Below are 16,529 nucleotides of genomic sequence, written 5' to 3' on the forward strand. Positions count from 1 at the left end.
GATGACGTAAGCAGCCTGCTCAAGGGATCTGACCTTTCCAAAAGTTTCTTAACTGGAATGGAAAACAAAAAGCTCCTCACTCTAGACTAGGGTTTCTCACCTGTGACGCTGCAGTTATTGCTGGACTTCCAACTCCCAACCAACCCAGCCAGCACAGCTGACGGTGAGGGATGCCAAGGGCTGAAGTCCAACAACATCTGTGGAACCAAAGGTTGGGCATTCATGTTCTATACTTAGCAACTTCCAGAATTTAATACAAATGCAGACAGTCATTTTCTTCCTCAGAGCAACATGCAGAGATCAGTGGGAAGCAGGCCACATGCAGGTGGTTTAACCAGAATTGACAGTGAGAATGGCCATACACATGCACCACCATGTAAAACCATGATCCCTCCAGCCTACCCAATAGTGATTCTGATGGGAGTACAGAGTACAGAGTGCAGCAACAGTCTATATATGCATCACTGTGTACAAGGATCATGAAACAGGTTATTAGTATTTGTTTGGGAAACACAAACTGTAGAGAAAATTTAGAAGGATAGCCAGAGTTGAAAAACAGTTGAGAAACAGCAAAATACTTATCCTACAAGGCCAACAAGTATGTGCTTAGCCATTATGATCACATCCCAATATTAGCAGAAGAGATATATAATCTCAATAGACAAATACTGCAGTTAAAGCAAAATTCTGAAGATTAGTGTCTGCACCTGAATATAGCACAATACCCACATGAATTTTATTGCTTGTAAACACTGGTCCCAGTAACACACAAGTAATTTTTCCTTGTCAAGAACCAGCCTTCCATTTTGAAGCTGACTTGAGATATAATATCTAACAAATACTAAGCATTCATAGTTAAGAAAAAAGAAATGTACAATTACAGATTTACTTGGTCATAAGGCAATATGGTCCACCATTGAAGCATCCAGACAAATATCAAGACAGGTTCAAGAGATGTGGGAGATCCCCTACTTGATTTTTTTTATTTGCTGGATATCACGAAATATTCAACTGACAGGGTTATACCTTTGTAGGAGTAAACCTTAAGCCACAGGCCTGTACTGTGCACCCCTGCCTTGAAGGACCACATCTCCCAATATTAACTGACCCGGACCCTGTACTCATTATTTGAGGTCCTTCTTCATGTGCCTCTTCCACAAGAGGTTCAAAGCGTGGCAACACAAGAATTGGCCTTTTCTGTGTAGGCTCTCCATTTGTGAAATGGTCTCCCCAGGAACGCTTGTCTGATGTGTTACATAGCTTTAGGTGCCAGGCAAAACCATTCCTCTTCTCCCAGGCCTTTGTTTAATTAGCCAACCTATGGCCTTTTAAACTGGGAGTTGGGGGAGATTGTTTTGTTTATCGTGTTATGTATTTTTATACTGTAAACCGCCCTGTCAGGGATGGCTGGAGTCGTAGTCCAGCAACATCCAGAGGGTTATAAATTTCTTCAAGGAAAAGCAGTACAAATAAAGTTGTTGTGTAAACTGGCAAGAGAACACAATAGCTGCTTTTACAAATAGTCCTGTAAAGTTTTAAACATGTATTGGAAAACAAACTATGCACAGAAACTGCTTCCAGCAAGAAATGCCATCTATCTTATACTAAAGAGTTTATAGTAAAAAAAGTTTTATTATAAGTAGTTTATAATAATAATAATAATAATAATAATAATATCCATATATTGTTTCAATGGTTGGTTTGCTTTACTTTTATTCCATCTTTCGTTGTATTAACATGTTGTATTAACATGCTGTTCAATAGGCTGCTCACTGCTTTGGAGGCCTAGGAGGCCTAAAAAAGCAATATATAAATATATCATATCATTAAACCTAACAACAGCAAGGATATTCTTACCATAAAGTTGTGATTTCATGCAAAGCAATGATTAGCCTAACATGGTAATAGCTGCAAGAAAGAGAGGGGCGACTAAAAAGAGGAGGGGCGACTAACGGGTTCAGGGATTTGCTTCCACATGACAGCAGACTGGTACACAAGCAACAAAGGTTTGATAAAAAGGTAGGGTGAGCTGAAGATTTAAAAATCTAATCTAAAATTTGGGAAAGGATAAAGAAGTCTGATGCACTTTAGAACAAAGCTAGTAAGATTTTTGAGAAATCCATATCTGGTGCTGCTTTCCATAGTCTCAGCACCAGAATTGCAGAGTCAAGTGAGATTTTGATACAGAACCACATACGGCACATATTCTGTATTAAACACTAATACTTGCAACTTTGGAGGTTTTTTAAAAAGTCAAACTTCAAACTCTCAAAGGATTCAGATGTTCAATATACTAGATTTTTAAAATATGAGACCAGTCTAGTTTTGTTACCACTTGACCTCCTAGTATGTCAATATAACATGTGAGGGGAGTTCCTTTGTAGAACATAGCTTCACACACATTCATCCCATGCATATTTTAAGGTACTGGATGCATGTTGAGCAACTCCGTTAGCCATATAAAATGGAACCTGACAAGAGCTCCAGGGGTTGAAAGATAACTGCCTCTCCACCTGTCTGGAGCATGTAATATTTAAGTCACAGCATTTCTTCTTGTAAGTACTTTCCCCGTCCTCAAACTGACATCAGATTGGCAGAAATAATCAGATGCTGCAAGGCTGACAGCTGACTGAAGTTGTACACCCTTGCACATCAGAAGCAAGAACACTACCCCAGGGCAAGCAAAGACTAGCAACAATGCCAGGCCAGCAACAGATTTACACAGCTGGATACCTACACAGATCACTCCACTCTCTAATTATTGCCTTACCTTTTGTTTTAGAGACAGTAAAATATTCAGTAAACTGAAGAAAACCAAATCATACTTATTGTGCATAAAGCACTTAGCAGTCACATTTGTTCCATAGGATGAGAAACAGCGAAATATGGTAAAACACTTTTTATGAGACCTAAAAGCCTAACAATCAGCAACTGACAGCCTTGGGCCAAAACTAGTCCCAAATGCTAATACAGTGGTACCTCAGGTTATGAACTTAATTCATTCTGGAGGTCTGTTCTTAACCCAAAACTGTTCTTAACCTGAGGTGTGCTTTCGTTAACGGGGCCTCCCACTGCTGCCGCACCATCGCCACGTGATTTCCATTCTCATCCTGGGGCAAAGTTCTCAACCCAAGGTACTATTTCTGGGTTAGCAGAGTTTGTAACCCCAAGCGTTTGTAACCCGAGGTACCACTGTACTGAGGAAGAAGGGGAATGGAGGAAGCAGCTGTTATAACAGAGCTTTCTGGCAGGATCTTAAGAGGAAAGGCTGGTGCCTCCTTAAAGTCTCCTTCCAGCAAAACTAGCTGATGACTAAGGAATGAGTTGTTTGAAATATTGCTGCCTTTCTAGTTACATACTGTTCTGAGCAGATCTAACTGTTCACATAACAGAGCAGGTTAAATTAGGGTGTCACAATAATTCAGTCAGGGATGCATAACAATACAAGCACCTGTTCATTGTTAAAGGATGAGCTCAACTGAGGCGGGTACAGTAGGGCCTCCTTGACTGGCCCTGCACCGGCTCGCAATTCAACCCTCCTCAATCTATTAAGGCATCTTCATTTCCTCAAGGACTCAAAGTTAGGGGGAAAGAGGATGAGCAGGCAGAAAAGGCCTCCCTAAAGTCTGGAAGTAGCTGGCAGATGTTATGGCTGCAAATGTGCTTCAGTTCCTGCAATGGACCCATCTGGATTGTATCCCAACCCACAAGCCTTAGAAAGAAAAAGAAAATTATACTCTTCATGTCACTTGCATTTGGCTGTTTCAATTTCCCTCCCCCCCCCCCCGCTGCTATATTCCCCTGCTCCCCAATATGAGCCTATTTTGACTTTCTTAAGGCTTAAGAGAGGGAGGGGATAGCAGGAAAGGAAGCTGCACTCTCTCCCTATCCTAGTTAGTCTCTCTTTGCATCCCGGATGGTGGTGGAGTAAATTGGTAAAGCTCACAAAACCATGAGGATTTTCTGAACATGCCTAGCAACCAAAAACTTCCCTCAATGTTTTCTGAATACTCTTAGGCTATACTCACCAAATCCCAATGGGATTGTGAGACAATCACAGTAATGCTTGGCCATCCTGAGATTAAATTACTTTACAATAATTAAACCAGGCATGTGGAACTTGCAGCCCTCCATATGCTATTAAAACTCCAATCCCATCTGTGCCAAACAGGTATGAATGCAGCTGTAGTCCAACATCTGGAAGGCCACAGGTTCCAAATACCTGAAATAAACCTTTCAAAAATGAGTAACTAATTGCTCAGAATACAGAAGCCTTCAGAGCCAAAACTTCCAGACAGAAAATGTGCAGCAAATGAAGATTTAATGAACTCAGAATTAGGCACTTCATTCTTAGTTTTGCTCTGATGTCAGAGGGGTCTTGCAGAACTGGCCACAGTTAAGGTATATAACTTTGTAATATCTATATTACATTTGCTTTCAAACTAAAGTTCCTTAACACAGACTATTTTAAAGTGTGTGTTGTGGAATGCAGATTTTATAACACTGTGGCACTCAGTTCTAAGCGTTTAATACTAAACAGAAGTCTCATAGACCTATTAGCACATATTTATGAAAATACTAGCATGGCCTAAGAGAATCTGCTTAAACTCAAGATGACCTGCTTAGCCAATAGGTCAAATTCATCATCTTGATTAACAGGGATGCTAATAATGCTAGCCAAAGTCAATGGTAAGGGTGTATATTATATTATGCAAACTATCAGCTTAAAAAAAGTCATAGATAAGAAGCTAGGATTCCAGTTTAAAATGCCAAGCCCAAAACAAAAAACACCCAAGTATTAGAAAAACTGTAGCAGACAATAGTAAAACTAATTGAATTTGATGCAATTTTATGCCAACCACCACCAATGGACACAAAATCTTTGTCAAAGAAAGAGTATTCATAGAGAATAAGTTACATATCAAGGGGTCCAAAATGGTTGTCTGTGCTTCTAATAAAATCAAGAAGGGCAATCAGTGGGTTCCTACCCCCACATCCCAGGAAACCCCTTATGAGAAACAGGTAGGGAGTGCTCAGATGCAATAGCCAAGAACACCCTCCCACCCACCTTCCTATTAGTACGGATGTAGAAAAAGATCTGTATGCTCTAGTTAGTTTGGTTGCTCTGAAGTACAGTGCACTAGCCACCTCTTCTCCACGTAGCCAAATAATTGCCCAGTCAGTCTTTCCCACAGGAAAGCATTGCGGGGCATTTGCTAGTCCAAGCTATGGCATGACATACTGGATAATGAACTCTCAGTTTTCCTCCCAATCTTGGAGCTGAGAGAAGACAGGGACTGATGTCCAAACATTGGGAGGATGAGGCTCCCCCTCCAACCTCTACAGCTTCCAACTTGGCAAAAAGACCAGTTACTTGTAATGCTCACACAAGGGTGGTAAGATACTCTCCGTGACTTTATGCTGGTTAGTAACAAATTTAATATACAGATAATTAAACCTTTATGAAACATATGGCATTACTCAGAATAGGAGAACTCTGAAATACTTCAAATGTACTGTTTCCAAAGAAAGGAAGAGAAGTTGAGCTATGGCAATTCTTGGTGGACAGCACCCACCGGAGTTCAGGAAAGCATTGTAAATTCAAAAGTAGATCTGCCAGAATCAGCTAATGAGTCAGATAACATTTCTTCTCAGTGAAAGGCTGCAGGCTTTCCAAGCAGTCTATTACTCCCTCTGCCTTGCAGCTTACTAACTGTACTTCTCCTGCTCATGCCAGAGCAACGGTTCAGAGGAGAAGGCAAACAGGCACATAAAACACACAAGACCCAGATTATTTAGGCAAATTGCCCACCAAATACAGTTGCTATCTGAAAGATGAATCATGGTCTGCCAAACAGATTCATAGTTAATGGAGGAGCAGCATTATATGGCCAGTAATTTCATGTTAAAATGCTTTAGTTTGCAAAAGAGAATAGATAGATTTGTTGTTATACTCTCCCTGAGAAAGAGTTTATTTTTGCAAAAGGTGTGCACAGATTTAAGAATAACATGTTGCCATTTTCGGCAATCCTGGATTATTATTTCCTGTTGTATGCTAGCGCTGTTGCCTCTTTTTTGCTCTACATGAACTGAGCGAAATAATGTCCCAGCATGAATGAACAATAAAGACAACTTGGATTTGGAAATGTCTCAAGAAAGACAGAAAATGCCCAGTCCACAGCAAAGCTGTGCTGAGCACCTTATTCAAGCCTTCTGAATACCTTTCTCCCCAAACACTTATTTAGGATCCAAAAACCACAAAAGACTATTGCTTTACTCCTTTTAGTGCAGCCAGCTGACCAATTCCAATATTCCACATTTAAGACTTATAATTCCCAGGTACCTTACTCTCTACCAGTCCACTGTCCCAACTGATAGGCTCATAGGTTCACACCTGACTCATAATAAATTCTGAAATATCATCAGCTTTCCTGTGAATCTCCTTCCATTCCCCTCAGTACTAAGTCAATGCTGGCAAACTGGACATCAAAGCAGCCCAATCAGTGGTAAGGCAATCAATCACATTCATAACCATTCTGATAATTGCTTCATACAAAGCAGCTACCCATATGGAATATGGTTCAGGTTTTGTGGGAAGTTTTGACATTTTGGAAGTAATGTAAGTTTTACCACTACCAGAATTTTCATCTGTCTATATTCTATAGTGATGTACTCTACAGTGCTTTGGAAAGTGTAAGAGAATAGGTTCCTGCCCAATGAGTTTACAGTGTATAATTCAATACAGGAGAAAACACAGGTAAAGAGGAAAATGGAAGTACGAGTGAACAGAGAATACATGTTTATTCCAGTTCCAGATACTATCCAATTCTACTACAGTTTCCCACTAATTAGCCAGATTTATTTTATGGTACCTATTTAATCTTACTCAAAGATTTATAATCTCTGAGATTAAAAATAAATAAATCTGTGGGTCATATAAAACCAGAACAAATCACCCTAATCTTAAGTGTTCCAAGAGGTCAACACGAACACTAAACACTAATATATATGCTTAATATTGATGAGCACTACTTATCAAAGAGGAACCATATATTCACCATTCTTCCTGAAACCATAACTTATATTGAGAAGTTACTATTTCAGTAGTGCAGTGAAATTTGTGAAGTTGAATTCTAAAACATTCCATAGAACTTTGATAAAAATAAGTAAAATCTTGCCCTATTATCAGTAACTGTTAGCAAGCCTGTGACTTCTCTACTCTTCTGCAACCTGTTAAAATGGGGGGGGGGGCGGAGAGAGAGAGAGAGAGAGAGAGAGAGAGAGAGAGAAGAGACTAGCACCTTGTGTGAGAAAGAAGCTAATTTTGAAGGTAGTATAAATTCCTGTTATTCTCCAATTCTAAAACACTTTTAAGTTCAATTAGCCTAGGAGTAGGTAATGTTCAGTCCAGGAGATTAATATGAGTCAATATTGCTTAGGCCTCAATCCTAACCCTTCAGTATGAGTAAGCCTCTTTGACTTCAATGGGACTAACTTTTGGGTAGATTTGTGCTGTGAGTCTCTTAAACACAAAAGCTTGGCTTGATCAAACATTTTAAAATTAGAAACTAATTGTTCAGTGCTAGCATGGTTTCAGTTGCTCTTCATTTCCAATTTTTCAACCTTGATGTGGTTAGTAGCACACCGATCAAAAATGGAAAAAGAGTCTGCATGTTTGCAGAATTAAGACCACAGTTATTTGTATACACATGAAGGCAATAGATTTAAAGGGATTTTGTATATTTGCCTTGAGGCCAAGCTCTCTCTCCCTCCCACACACCTACCCCTCAGCAGCTTATACTTGTCAAGGTTTCAATGAACATTAATTGCAAAAGTAGTCCCCAGCGTGGCCTGAAACCAAACACACTGCAGTTCTGATAAATTGAAAGTGGCATATTAAGAAGCATTTTATCATAGATCACTGAGTCTGACACTACTGGGGTCAGCATCCAAATTCAATTGTACCCCCAACAAAGGTGGGTCTGCAGCACCCACTCTCATTTATTTTGTTTAGAGTTCAGCTGTACTTAAGAGACAGAGAAAGAAAGATTAAGAAAAGTGAGGTGACAAGAACAGAGTAACAAGTAGGTGAGGGCGATGGAGAGAAAAAGGAGGGATGTACTTAGCAAAAATAAAGCAAAGTGGTACCATGTTAGAAGCTGGAGTAAAATCATGTTCTGGCTCTGGAAAGATTTAACCCTCAAGTTACCACACCCTATTGTATTTAAGCCTAAATACATGTAACTGAAATAACTGCACATTATTACTGTCAGCACCCCTGCTTCCACTCCCCTGCTTCTGCTGTTGTGACTTTTAGACTGCCAGCACCCCTGCTTCCACTCCCCTGCTTCTGCTGTTCTGCTCTGGAAAGATTTAACCCTCAAGTTACCACACCCTATTGTATTTAAGCCTAAATACATGTAACTGAAATAACTGCACATTATTACTGTCAGCACCCCTGCTTCCACTCCCCTGCTTCTGCTGTTGTGACTTTTAGACTGTCAGCACCCCTGCTTCCACTCCCCTGCTTCTGCTGTTGTGACTTTTAGACTGCAAGCTCCTTGGGGCAGAAAGCAGTTTTCTTGTATCCTGTAAAGCAGGAGCGGTTGACCCATGCCCTCCCCAATGTTGCTGAACTACAATGACTGTAGCCAGCATGGCCAATGGTCAGAAATAATGCAAGCTGTAACAACTGGAGGACCAGAGGCAATCTGCCCCTGCCATAAAGCACCATACACAACAATAGTGCACTTCAATAAATAATAGGAGTGATAGTTTATGAAGACTACTGAGGTAGATGATGAAAGTCACATGCATTACTTCCCCACAAGTTGATAATATTTGTGCAATTTAGTTAAGATAGCTGTTATGGTGCATTTGTAGATTGAAGGCTCTCTTCCTATAGCATTCTTTGCAAAAACTAACAAGCATGCCCTGTGTATAATGAAATACACTCCAAAGCGTCCAGCAGGCTTTTAGTCTTTTGAGCAGCAGCAGCGGTTTTAGGATTAATCGGAGGCGGCATGGGAAACTTTGAAAAGAAAAGCACAGCCTTTCACTTCCCGGCTTCCTTACCAAATTGTGGGGGAAAGGAGAGAAACACTCATACTGTGAGCAATAACGCTGGTCCTCCTGTCTCTTCAGTGGGTCGGAAATAACGGATTAAATCTTAATGCGTGAAGTCAGAAACTTCAAAAAAATAAAGAAAACATAGAAGATCGCGTAGGGGAAGGATAGAGAAAAGGGACAGCTGAGTGTATGCAAGCGATAAACCCCTACGAAGAAGAAGAAGAAAAAGAGGGGGGTTGTTGTCTACTGAACGATCTTCAACTCCCTCGCCAGCCGCTACCAAAAAAAGGATTATTATTTCCCCAGGGAAACCGCTTTTCTTTGCCCGATGATGCCGCAGACGCTCTCTCCTCCTGGTCCAGACACAATATCTTTAAAAGCATCTCCCGAAACAACCATAACCACCAGACAGGACAGGAGGAGGAAATGGAGCAGCAACATGGGCAAAACAAATAAACCCGCCTTGAATCTCCGAGGAAGCTGCCAGCTCTTTGGCGGCCTCCGAGCGGGTCGCCCCTCTTTTCGCCCAGACCTGATCCTGACGTGCCCACTGACGGCGGCAGCGCCCAAGTTGGGCTCCAGCCTGCCACCTCCGGACGGGCACCGTCCAAGGAAGGCACCGCGGGGCGGGAAAGCGGCGGGGAGAGGAAGGGGAAAAAGTTGCTCAACAGCAAAACAAGAAGAAGCTGCAGCTACAGCAGCGGGAGCAGCAGCAGCAGCAGCAACCGCCGAGATCCCTCCCTCCCTGCCGGGGAAAAGCGGGCGAGGAAAAGCACACGCAGCAGCGCGCACGCCGCCGCCGAAAGCGGAGGGAAGGCGGGCAGAGGCAGGTGCCCAGCTGGGACCCCCACACACCCGGCGGGAGTCCAGGAGGGAAGAGGGGAAACGAAGTCGGAGGAGTTGCTGGCGAGCGGACAGCGCGGGGCGACCCCTCGCTGAGGAGAAATGTGCCCCGACGGGGGCGGCGGGAGCGTCCGCCCGTCCGCCCTGGCCAGGCGACGGAAACAACTTGCCTTCCTCCTCCTCCTCCTCCTCCTCCTCCCCTCAGCGACTCCGACGGCGAGGGAGGTCGAAGCCCCCATTTCCCCCCCGTGCCCTTTCCCCCCACTCCACCCCGGCTACTCACCCGCACTCCGAAGGCCGCTCGCCTCAAGTGTTGTCCGGCGACCACGGCTGAGGCTCTTTTCCCCCCCTCACCGACTCGCCCAAGCGGCCGCGGCTGCCTTGCTGACGCCGAGAGGAGCTAGAGGAGCCTCGGCCCGCCCCCGTCCCTCCCTCGGAGCCCGCCAGGCCCGCCCTCGCGCCCTCCCACAGCCCGCGCGCGAAGCTCCGCCTCGCGAAGGAAAAAAACAAACCACCCAAAACGCGGGGCGGCCCAGCCGCCGCGAGCGGAGGAAGCTTCTGTTTTGCTCAGGCGCGCCAGGCTTGGAAGCCTGACAGGAAAAAAGCCCCCGTGGGCGGCAGAAAGGCGGCGAGCTCCGAGGAGGCCTTTCCCCCCTCCTTTTATTTTATTTTTTTGCGGTGGAGGGAGATAAGTGCACACAGTAGGGCAAAGGCTGCGGCGTCGGCGTGCGCTGAGTGTCCCTGCTCTTCCCAAGGATAAGGACAAGGAGGGGGAAGAAGACCGGCCTTTGTTACTATTAAGAAGGAACTGCTCCGTATAGCCTAGGGCCTCTTTTCAAAGGTGACGACAAATCCGCCACACACGCCCCATGACAAAAATGCACCCCCCCCCACACACACAATGACAGAATTCCCTACATAGAAAGTGAGGGTGTATAGCATGGTGCCCTCGTGTAAAACTGTGTGGCAGTGCCAAACCGTGGCTTATCGCACTGTGTAACCAACTAGTGTGCTTGACTGGGGTCGTGCTAATATTGCTGCTTCCTTTTTACCAGGTAGATTCTTCCCTTGCAGGAATGTTGCCAAGTTTCAGGTGGTCCTTGGCCCTTTGCCACATCGCCAGATGTAATGTCGGCATTGGTAAACCTGGCCCAAAGTGCAAATGGAGGAGAGCTTGGTTGGTTAGAGAGCAGCGCCAACGCCAAGGTTGCAGGTTCGATCCTCGTGATGAACAGCTGCCCGTTCCTGTGTTACAGGTGTGTTATGATGCTCAGGCTCGCTTCCAACTCTATGGTTCTATGAAAATCCCTCTTCTGAAGCTAGTATTTTCTTGTGGGAGTGCCCCTCTGCATGCTGGACCTCTCTTAAGAGGTGTTTGCGCTCCTATGTAGTTGGCCCCAAATATTATCAGAGAAGACAGAAGTGCCTGGCGTGCTCTGGTCCATGGGGTCACGAAGAGTCGGACACGACTAAACGATTAAACAACAACAACAACAAATTATTATCAGATGTGTAAAGGTGAGCTGAGCCTCCGCAGCCTCATCATTTCGTAAATATCTCTGTAGTAGCCGATGCCAGTGATAATGACCTGGTTTTTCTTAAGGCATCTCAAAACTGCTGGGCATTATCTCAGTCAACATTCTCTCAGTCTTACCAGAAGATGCTCCTTATATTCATAGAATCATATTACTGTAGAGTTGGAAGGAGCCATGGGTTCAACCTCCTGCAATGCAGGAATCTTTCGCCCAAGCCCAGGACCCTGTCTACCAACTGAGCTGTCCTAGGTCTTGGTTACTCTACATCAGGCATCCCCAAACTCAGCCCTCCAGGTGTTTTGGGACTACAACTCCCATCATCCCTAGCTAACAGGACCAGTGGTTAGGGATGATGGGAACTGTAGTCCCAAAACATCTGGAGGGCCAAGTTTGGGGATGCCTGCTCTTCCCAAACCAGCAGTGCGCTCCCACTGCTGGTTTGGGAAGTGATGTACACAAGTTCGCCGCCGTTCATATATATACAGTGTCTGTGCTGTTTCTTATGAAATACTGTGTTTTGATGTGTTTGTTTACCCCCAAGCTAGCTTTCATCCAAACTAAAGAAAAGAATGGCCTTGCTGCATTTTAAGCCAGTAATGTGTACATGTTTTTACTTCTAAGTTTTGGCTGGCTTGCCAACTGCAGTATTATATACAGCTTGAAAAGTGAGGCAGAGTGTGTGGGGCTATAAAATAAAGAAGAAATAAATAAGCAATACCTAGAGATATCTAGCAAGGTTTAGGCCCTCTGGGTCTACACTATAAAAACTGGTGATATGTGTGTGTGCAAACAGTGTTTGCGTAAGCAAAGTTAATTACTTTTTTGGGAATTGCTCTGGAATTAATATTTAATTGCTGTACTGGAGCAGATGTACCTGCAAGTAGACAGAAAGGGAGTTTGTGCACTCTTGTATATTGTTTCATCTCCTTTTGTGAAAATAAATGAAGAATAACTGGTTAAAAGAATTCAACCCATAGGTGTCACAGATAATGCCAGTAGTGCTCAGTATTGCAAGGAAAACGACAAAAGTGAATCTATTGGATTAAAGAGGGGCTGCGAGAAGAAAATTGACTTTTGGGTTTCTCTCTTGGGTGTTCATGCAAAGGAACTTGAGGATTGGGGACAGGGTGCAGTTTTGTCTTTTGAATGAAATTTCAAAGGTATTGTCGTTTTGTGTTGTAGGCAATACATTGAAAAGATTAGTACTTCAGGGTAATCGTTTCTCCTCTTGTTTTATGAATGTAATATCCTTTTGGGATATTATGGTGATGGCTGAGTTATTGTGGGTAGTATACTTGGAAGTTGAAGGCTAAACATTTTAGGGGGCTCAGGGCATTCTCCACTGGGAAAGCCTTGAAATAAACATATCCCAGTTTGGTGTATTCGTCTCCAGGCAAGATTTTTTTGTTGTTGAACCATGCAACTGCAGAGAGCCTCCAGGAAGGGGGATGAACTCCACCAGAGGCTAGGCGAGAACATTGCTCTCAGTGGAAAAGCTCCTTGGCAGGCAACAACATCAATCACTGGCAGAAGATTTGTTGTGACAACATGAAGGGAAGAGGAGCTCGGGATGCTCTAGATGTTAGCTCTGTTGTTGTGTCCTTGGAATAAAATTAACGGTGTGTTTTTTTTTTAAATCTCTTTCAAGTTTTTAAATTTTAACAAGGCGAAACAACAGCTTTTCTTCTTACTGACAAGCTACTTGCTAAGGAATACTACCCTGCCACTCAGTGAAGAGATTATTGTTGCTGTGACATGCTACTCAAGTGCAGAGAAACTGGATTCAAAATCTCATCTAACAAGAGGATTTTTTTAAAAATGGATTTAAAATTAATAACATCTAGATTGCCATCTTGCACGTTGGTAAGCACTCACTGAGAAATGTCATAGGAACAATTGCTCACTGACGTTAAACCCAATGTAATGAAGCAGTGAGGGCAGGGATCCTGAAAACATTCTGTCAGTCCCAGTTCTTTTGACATTTGCACAGGTGCAGTTTCAGAAGAAATAAGCCTGTAGCCTCTTTCTCTGATAATACATGCGAACGCAGTTAGAATCCCAGTGGTTAATCTCTCTCAGAGGGAGATTTAGAAGCCCCATGTGCTAAGTCCAGGAGGCAACTAGGAATACTCAAACGTGAAAATCGGCGGCACCTAACTGCACTTCCACCCAGTTGCCTGCAGGTGAAGAAAAGAAGCATACAGTACTAGCTAATTTATGGTAAGCTCTAAGGATCTAGCAGGGGTTTCTAACATGAATCACAGTATCCAATCCTGAGGTATTATCTGCAGTTTTATCTGTGAAAGTGACTTGCCCACATGTTGGCATCTATCTGTCTTGAGAAACAATGGAGTGCACCTCGAGGTGTGGGTGTGTGAAGTCAAACTGCTGTAGAATCACAGCACCTGCTGTGGCTGCAGAGACCGGTAATTCATAACTGCTGCCTCCTGCGTTGTTTTTGCTGTGTTAGCAGCACCAAAGTGACCTCTCCGGGGTGCAAGGCTGGGCAGTGTGTATGGAAGTCCTGGGCTGCCCAGACAACAAGAGCCGAGCCCCTTCTCGGCCTTTCTGATGTGGTCCAAAGGACAACAAAGCAATACATTTGGCACCAGCTTGGCTGCAGGAGTTGCTGAAAGAAGACATGCAAGATGCCATCCAACCATCTTAGAGACTCCACTTTGGATTTTTGAAGGTTTGCTCCTTAGCCTTTTCTCCTCCTGAAGATGTCCTGCAAGGCAGTGGGTTACTTGGCTGCATAACATACATAAAAAAACATAAGAAGAGGCTTCTGGGTCAAGCTAATGGCCCATCTAGCCCAATGTCGCATTCTCACAGTGGCCAACCAGACACCTGTGGGGAACCTAAAAGCAGGACCAAGCACAAGAGCACTCCCCCAACCTGTGGTTTCCAGCAACTGGTATTCAGAAGCATTACTGTCTATAACCATGAAAGCACAGCATAACCATCATGGCTAGTAGCCATTGATACCCTCCATGAATTTGTGGAATCCTTTTTTAAGCCATCCAAGTTGATGATCATCACTGCCTCCTGAAGGCCAAGGTCCATGCAAGCTGCATGAAAGAGTATTTGCTTTTGTCTGTCCTAAATCTTTAAACATTCAGCTGCATTACATGTCTCCAAATTCTAGTGCTACGAGAATGAGGGGAGAACTTTTTTCAATTCACTTTCTCCATAATTTTATAGACTTGTAACATGTCCCCTCATAGTCTCCCTTTCTCGAAAAAGCCCCCAATATTGTGACCTTTCTTCATAGGGGAGTTGCTGATCATTTTAGCTTCCCTTCTCTTAACCTTTTCCAGCTCTACAATATCCTTTTTGAATGGAGGCAACCTGGACTGTACACAATATTCCAAATGCAGTCGCACCATAGATTTGAATAATAGCATGATGACAGTGGCAGTTTTATTTTCAATTCCTTTCCTAATAATCCCTAGCATGGAATTCATCTTTTTCACATCTGCTGCACACTGGATCTACATCTTCAGCAAGTGTTACAATACCCTACAGGGCCTGATTTGTAGAGTAAATCATGTTAGGTTCTAGACTTCAGTATAAAAATATCTGTGTCTGGGGAAAATATTAGAGCAGGCTTTGTGGATATCCTTATGTAAATACATGATATTGTTTCTGCAGATTTCATGGCTGATCCCTGACTTGGGGCAGCCAAGGCTCAAGGTAAGCCGCCTTGTTTTGTATAGCTCACATATCTGAAAGATAATCTGTAGCCTTAGTTGGGCTTTGTCTCATACGTGATGACACCAAACTGGGAGGGGTGGCTAACATCCCAGAGGACAGGATCACACTTCAAAACGACCTTGACAGATTAGAGAACTGGGCCAAAACAAACAAGATGAATTTTAACAGGGAGAAATGTAAAGTATTGCACTTGGGCAAAAAAAATGAGAGGCACAAATACAAGATGGGTGATACCTGGCTTGAGAGCAGTACATGTGAAAAGGATCTAGGAGTCTTGGTTGACCACAAACTTGACATGAGCCATCAGTGTGACGCGGCAGCTAAAAAAGCCAATGCAATTCTGGGTTGCATCAATAGGAGTATAGCATCTAGATCAAGGGAAGTAATAGTGCCACTGTATTCTGCTCTGGTCAGACCTCACCTGGAGTACTGTGTCCAGTTCTGGGCACCACAGTTCAAGAAGGACACTGACAAACTGGAACGTGTCCAGAGGACGGCAACCAAAATGGTCAAAGGCCTGGAAACGATGCCTTATGAGGAACGGCTAAGGGAGCTGGGCATGTTTAGCCTGGAGAAGAGGAGGTTAAGGGGTGATATGATAGCCATGTTCAAATATATAAAAGGATGTCACATAGAGGAGGGAGAAAGGTTGTTTTCTGCTGCTCCAGAGAAGCGGACACAGAGCAATGGTTCCAAACTACAAGAAAGAAGATTCTACCTAAATATTAGGAAGAACTTCCTGACAGTAAGAGCTGTTCGGCAGTGGAATTTGCTGCTGCCAAGGAGTGTGGTGGAGTCTCATTCTTTGGAGGTCTTTAAGCAGAGGCTTGACAACCATATGTCAGGAATGCTCTGATTGTGTTTCCTGCTTGGCAGGGAGTTGGACTCGATGGCCCTTGTGGTCTCTTCCAACTCTATGATTCTATGATTCTGTGAATATCAATACACGTATCTTACTGTGACTTGCCTCCTGGTAGGATTAAGTATCAGGTACTGTTTCTTTGTGGTTCTGTCCTGAAATGGGAAACCAGCTATTTACATAGCACTCATCTAATGTCTATGGCTAAGGATTAGTTTCCAGGATTACAAGGATCCATTTGTATAAGAATGATCCTGCATGCATCCCCACACTTTATTGTTCTCTGTATAGTGAGTATTAATTGAAAACTATCCCTAACTGGAAACATGCAAAGCTTGGTGTGATCCTCTGATAATCTATGGACTAACCCTATCATTGAGATGTTGCATGTTGACTGTTTCCAGTTTTAATTTTCACACTTGCTGAAAGGTTGCTTATATTTTGCCACGTACCACCTGCCATTTCTCTGCACAGTATTTCTGCAAGTAATTTCATTAACTGGAAAA

General features: G+C 43.5%; 1 protein-coding gene and 1 long non-coding RNA gene across 8 annotated transcripts in view; one reads left to right on the forward strand and one right to left on the reverse strand.

Annotated features, from left to right (window-relative positions):
- The window catches only part of PAM (peptidylglycine alpha-amidating monooxygenase), a 125,859-nt gene extending 115,521 nt beyond the window's left edge, over window positions 1-10,338 (reverse strand). For 3 of the 6 annotated variants that reach the window (XM_079995399.1, XM_079995398.1, XM_079995400.1), the window contains exon 1: window positions 10,196-10,338. The gene's annotated coding sequence lies outside the window, so the exon portion shown is untranslated. The remainder of the gene's footprint in view (window positions 1-10,195) is intronic. The other 3 variants (XM_079995402.1, XM_079995401.1, XM_079995396.1) reach the window with 1 other exon arrangement.
- Window positions 10,339-10,412: 74 nt separating this feature from the next.
- LOC307226945 overlaps window positions 10,413-16,529 on the forward strand; it is a 41,269-nt gene continuing 35,152 nt past the window's right edge. For both annotated transcript variants that reach the window (XR_013843725.1, XR_013843726.1), the window contains exon 1: window positions 10,413-10,753. This is a non-coding gene — a long non-coding RNA (uncharacterized lncRNA). The remainder of the gene's footprint in view (window positions 10,754-16,529) is intronic.

Source organism: Podarcis cretensis (assembly GCF_951804945.1).
Source record: "Podarcis cretensis genome assembly, chromosome: 11".
NCBI classification, from domain to species: Eukaryota; Metazoa; Chordata; class Lepidosauria; order Squamata; family Lacertidae; genus Podarcis; species Podarcis cretensis.